The sequence below is a fragment of the Chelonoidis abingdonii genome, chromosome 2 (genome assembly GCF_003597395.2).
Source record: "Chelonoidis abingdonii isolate Lonesome George chromosome 2, CheloAbing_2.0, whole genome shotgun sequence".
In the NCBI taxonomy this organism is placed as follows: Eukaryota; Metazoa; Chordata; order Testudines; family Testudinidae; genus Chelonoidis; species Chelonoidis abingdonii.
The window spans coordinates 55281984-55288809 of NC_133770.1; positions in this window are offsets into that span (position 1 = coordinate 55281984).

Genomic DNA, 6826 nt, shown 5'->3' on the forward strand with positions numbered 1-6826 from the left:
TGGTAGAACTTTCATTTGATTTCAGTGGAAGGATAGGACCCCATTCTCTGACCACATTACACTGTTTTCCCCAAACCTATGTTGAATAAGAAAAAAATCACCTGTCTTTCATCTAATATGACTTTTATACTGTGGCCTATCTAATACAAGAAGTAAAGGACTATTCTCTTTATTTATGCATTTTTTCTTGCACTGAAATAGAAATCAGCTATTGCAGTATTGGCAGGTAAAAAGCAAACTGACTTTAACCATTTCAGACTGCTGCTCAGATAGTCACCAAGGAATGCATTATTTGCTTCTGTTTTCTTTTCCAGTTTTATAGAGAAGTTAAGTGATAGGATATTTGGCTCAGGGGGAATGGTCAAAAGTAGATTGGAATTTGCAAACCTGAAGAGGTTTGCCTGAATCGGGACTGCAAGAGAAACCTTTGGAAAATAAGTTATAAATCCAATATGCTTCAGGGATTGAGGCAAGAAGAGATGATGCTTAAACCCAGTTGTTTACATCTCATGACAGAATTGACTATTTCTTTGGGAATTTTCAAATTTTTTTGTGGCAGATCTGGACAGAGCTGGTAACAGAGCTATGTCTCGGGACGGTGTAACAGAGCTACATCTTTTTGGTCTGAGTTTCAGTGTGTGACAGACATTGAGGTTCTGAAGGTGCTAAGGGATGAAACGGGGCTATGCCAAGCGATTTAGATCTGTGTTACTTTGGACTCTTGAAGCCTGAAGCTAGGGCCCTTATTGGAGTTGATTGGAAATGTCTCTGTGGGAGGACATGATGCCAATTTCTCTTAAAGAAGGAATTTAGTAGATCCTCAAGAAACTATCTCATTACATTTACAGTATATGCAATTATCATACTCTCTTGAACTGTCCTTTTGTTAGAAAGAGTTGGTGAGGCAATTCTGTCAATTTCTGGAGCATTCTAGTATCTTTGAATCCAGTAGCATTAATTGTAGGTGTGGGCATACTATCGAGACTATGCTGGTTGTGTTGGTATCAACTTCTGGTGATGGAAGAACATCATAGCCCATGCTGATTCTTTTAGATCTGTCAGCTGGTTTTGATACTGTTGATCATTAGGTATTATTAACACAAGCAGGAAGAGATGGAGTTACTCCAGAATAGTTCCAATCTTCCTTTCAGTTGCTCTTCTTTCCCAAGTGTTCTCTTATGCAAGGAGCCACCAGGTTCAGTCACTCTCATGTTCTGTGTGTACAACTGCCATTAGAAGGATTAATACGAGGTGTGATCAGCTATATGTGTGTGTTGAAACAGTAACCGCCAGAGATAGTCCTATGGTCACCATGGGGATCAAGAAATCCTGAGCTGGGTTCATAGGATTTGGTATTCCCATAGATGATACTGGTCACCAAGCACTATCAGCTTTGTCACCTCCAGCTGTCATGAGGAACTTCATTAGTTTATGCAAAGAATTTGCCATATGGCAGTGTGATTGGTTCATCAAAACCAGTCTCAACTTGCTCACCTTTAGGGACCCACACGCAAGGTAGAAAAATTGTATTCAATTCATTTTTGATGTAGGAGATCTCCTTCATTTCAGATTGGATGAAAACAGCACAGCCACATCACCTTCATGTTGTATGTGTACCAAAACCTGGCAGCTACCAACTATACCAAAGCTGGTCCAGCAATATTGCACAACCAAGTTTCAGTAGTACAGTACCTAAATGATATAGGTCTAGACTGGTACAAACCTCAGTGTCTTGTGGCTCAGCATATAAGGAATCCTAGTATCAGTTCCAAATTTTAAAAAGAGGGAAGAGTTCGGGGGTAGGAGGAAGGAGGAGATGTGACAGGAATTGTCCAGGCTACTCTCTTCATTTTTGCTTGTGGTTTCTGCTCTATTAAAATGTTATCAAGTGTGATTTACCAAATCTTTCCTTTTTTTTACTTCAGTACAATTTTTTTCTTTAAATACATTTTCATTTAAATGTAGGAGGTTGTATTACTATATTTTATGTATGAGAGAAAGCTAATTAAATGTTTTGATGTGTGCACTGAGGCCCATCATCCTTCACTGAAGGATACGTACAATATATCTGTAAAATTCACATTGTGTGATTGCATGTAATTTATAACTGTGATAAGACTTCTAAGCCAGAATTTCTTATCTTCCTTTATTTGATCAACAGAATCTAGATTGAGATGAAAAGTATGTAATAAGGAAAAATACAGCATATTTTGATTTTGTACTTTTGTATATGTAGTAAGACATCAAATGAGGGTTGATAAGAGGCTGAACATACAAGCCAACACACAAAAATAATGAGGACTTTCATAAAGTATGTAGGTGTTACTGTATGAAATAGTGTATACATGCTATGTTTCACAAGAAATCAGATGAATTAAAGAGAACAGAATGTTCTGTTTGTTTACTTGTTGTTTCAGAGCATCCTCAGTCCTGAAAGTTGATGCCATGAGACCTCCTGTCTTTTACTAACCTTATTTGTCTGACTAACTCACAAGACTGTACACTTTGTGATGTTGCTCCACTGATGCTGTCTCTACCCATCTGTTTTTCCTCCTTGGGACTTGCCCCTTAAGAAACACCTCCTCCAGACTGCCATCTCTATTCAATGAGACATGATCAAAACACTACCACTTGTCTGAAAGATCTGTCTAATAAACATCAGTTACATTCCCAAACTGCTCAAGCACCTACTTCTCTTGTTTTTTCTCCGTGGAATGCAAAACAAACACTGATAATACTTACATTGCCTCAAAAGTTTAAAGATTGGCATGCTTATTTTCATCAAGCATATAGTTTTGACATGCTGAACTACAGTACACCTCAAACCCAATACACATGAAAGAATAAATCTGTTAAAGTAATACATTTCTTGCCCCACTCCATCAAATACTATAACAAAATGAAAAATCATGTAATGAAATCCAGTGAAGTCCTCTTAAAAGTAAACTACAAAGATTTTTCAAAAGTTCAATCAAGAATTGTGCTCTGCAGTGTTTCTGTCGCACATGCGGCACTGTCTCCTTCATACTAGTTTTTGTTCTCTCTTCCCCTCCCTTTTAGATCTAGAGAAAAATCTTTACGGTGACCACTCTCTTAAATCTGCTTGATAGCATATGATTTCATGAGAGCCTGGGATTTTCAAGACAGCTGAAAGTGTTGTCTCGGAGGTGGTAGAGAATACTGGGATGCAGATCCTTAGACTCCACTTTCTATAGTCACTCTAGGGGCCTGAATCCCGACTCATAAAATAAAAGTAAATCTCAGTGAGAGTACATTGAGGGACAGCTTCATTACAGCACTGAGCATGTGGCAGCACTGAGAAACACTGTGAGTTTGGAAACATTATTTTGGCTGTTCAACATCTTCTGACACACACACACCCCTCCCAAAAAAGTACTGTTTCAGCTAAATTAAAATGTTTAAATTGAAATGTTAAGTGAAATGGTTTCTGACAAAATATTTTGTTTTGTTTTGCTGAGCTGACTCACAATGTTTCATTTTGAGTCAGTTTAGTATTAAACTACATTTCCCTGTGATGCTGCATCTCTTCATGAGAATTGTAGCTTTGGGTGCATAGTGTCATAAGAACATAAGAATGGCCATACTGGGTCAGACCAATGGTCTATCTTGCCTAGTGTCCTGTCTCCCTAGAATGGTTGGTACCACATGTTTCAGAGAGAGTGAACAGAACACAGCAATTTATCAAGTGATCCATCCCTGGTCATCTACTCCCAGCTTCTGGCAGGCAGACAAATAGGAACACGGGATTGTGTCCCTGACCATCTTGGCTAATAGCCACTGATGGACCTAACCTCCATGAACTCGTTTAATTCCTTTTGACCGAATTATACTTTTGGCCTTCACAACATCCTCGGCAATGACTTCCACAGGTTCACTGTGCATTGTGTGAAGAAATACTTCACTCTCTTTGTTTAAAACCTGCTTCCTATTAATTTCATTGGGTGACCCCTGGTTCATGTGTTATGTCTGCACTCTCCCCTATGAGCCAGTCCCAGGACAGATTACATCTTCCTTGATGCACCTAAAGTTGTATAACTCCCAGGATGCAATTCCAGAATGCTCGATCAGAGGAGAGACCTCTTTGCATCATGGAAGATGTACTCCAGCAAGGGAACCCAGCTCATCAGAGAGAATACGGGGCATGAGACACCTGAACTACAACTCCCATGATACAATGCAGCACCACAGGTAAATGTAGTTTAGTGCTGAACTGACTCAAAATGAAATGTTTCAGGTCAGTTCAACAAACCATAATATTTTGATCCATGTTAAACTGACACAAACCAGTATATTTCATTTTGTTTTTTCTGATGGAAAATTGAAAATTTTCAGCAAAATTGAATTTTTCTCTCAGAGAGGGAATGCTATGCTATGTGCCCATGGATCCTGGAACTAGGGGTGCTAGCATACCCCTGGCTTGAAGAGGTTTCAGTCACATACAAGGTTTACAGTTTGGTTCAATGGCTTTTAGCACCCCCACTTAACAAATTGTTCCAGCACTCCGACACGTGCCTGGTGTGAGTATGGTCTGGTGGGAGCAAAGCCCAGTCTGGTTCTCTCCTCCCCATTCTGTAGGAGCTTGGGCAGCTCTCTGGTATTTCTAGGGCAGTGTATAGTGTCACTACTTAGGCCACGACATGGGGCCAGTTGCATTTAGAATGTTCATGTTCAGTTTGTAGGTTGTTGTCATTTTCCTGAGGAATGCAAGCTACAGCAGAGAAATGGTGATTTTCAACAATTTGCAACAGTTAAACACTGAATGGAATTTCATAGGTCAAAGATAAGGCATAGCTCTAGTCTGAAGGTTTTCTTACTGCCAAATTTCAAAGACCTGCAGCAAATAACAGAGATGTTTGAGCTTCTCAAAAAGGTCAAAATACGTTATAATTCAAAGCATCAGGTACCCTAAATACAGCTACCAGCTCCTTCTATAACTGTTAAAATGTACTTTGCCTAGCTAACCTATGAAACACAATGAAACTGATCACCACAGTAGGGCATATATTTTCTGTTAATATGTTAATTGGCTTGATGTGGTAGGCACAGGATGGGCACATGAGTTCCATCTATATCTCACCATGTTTCAAGAACTCCAATTGTTCAAATCCCTCAGGGATCTCTGGCATACTGGTCACCTTGATTCATACACTTCTACATCACTGAATGCATTGCCAGGCAAAACCCCAACACCCACTGTGGACTTCTCAGCCCCAAGCTGGTACCCAGCTGACCAGTAACAATGCAGAATAGTGAGCTTCTACAATCAGTTGCCATTCTCTTTCCCACATCAAGTGGAATTCTTTTTCTAATGATACGGCAGTACAGAAAAGTCGTCTTTCTCTTTTGGAAGTTTGGCAGCCACTGCTACACAACCCAGGTTTCAAGAAAAGCTATGCTACCAGAATGGTGCAAAGCAGCTGGAGCAAGGCTGAGCATCTAAACCTCAAAATAAGAAACTATTATAATTACAATAGCACACATAGCCCCCACAGTCTCATGAGGCTATGCGCTGCTAGGGGCTGTTACCACAGATGAAGACACAACCTCTGCCCCAAACAACATTTCTATTTTACAAATAAAATAATTGAAACTCAGTTTCAATCCTGTTTTCAGGACTCTGTTTTCCTTGCAATTGCTGATGACATAAGCAAGGCCTATGACAGAACAGAGTATATGCTGAGGCTTTATTGTAGTCAGTTTCCACATTAGCCATAGAATGCACTGAGATCTACTGGCTGTTGCTGCTCTTTCTGGGCAACTTGCCAGCGTGTCTGTCATATGCAGATGCAGAAACTGATAGTGGTACACTTGGACCAAGATACATATCTTAATGTCTCTTTTCCTTCTTAAGAACAAAAATAAGAAAAATTATCCAAGTATCTTGATGAAATGAAAACCTTTCCCTGATTAGGACTGTCTGGATTCTGGTGATAATCAGGATCTTACAGCTGAAAGTTCTTAATGAAAATATTTCAACAAAAAGCTGGATATTTTGGCAAAAACAACTTTAAAAAATTAGATTAGTTTCTATGAAATCAGCAAGGACACTGAAGAAATCTTTTGTACTGCTGTTGCTGCCCATTGAGCTGACTAGTGAGATAATATCAGAAAGGAAAACAAATGGTGTACTGAATGTCACTATTTTGTTTAATAAGATAGGGAATATTTAAAATGTAAGGAATGCATTTTAACATTTATTTTATTACTTTTTAACTGAAGATTTTTAATTAATCGAGTCTCATAAAATCCAAATCAGTTCAATTACTTTTGTACACAATCACATAACTAGATTTTTTTTTAAAAAAAAGGAGAGAGAAAATCTACTGTTATACATTTTATTTTAAAAGCAGATTCACAAAGATTTTATTCTTTGTAGCTGAGGGCTGTATTTTCCTCTGTTCTGGCCACATCAGCAGGATTCTGTGGGAAAAGCTTTATGTGAGAAGGGTCATTGACACTGGCATTCAAGTAATTATTCTTGTCTAATTAATTAACTTTCTTGGAAAAAAATATGCAAGTGCTTAGACTATTTTCCATTAGCAGCAGCAGGTCTATGCTTTTTATATTTGTTCCAGCAGATGTCCTTTGCATCCCAGATTTCTTCAGAACAACAACAAAAAATCCATCTGAATAATTTGTTGGACGAAGGACCGTGTCTGTCGTTTTACTGAGAAATATATGCCACTCAGAAATAACTTCATAAAGGGCAGGACCGGTGCTAGGGTTTCTGGTGCCCTAGGCGCCGGGACATTTCGCCGCCCCGCGCGCGGGTCTCGCGGCTCCCTGACCCCGGGGGGCGGGGGGC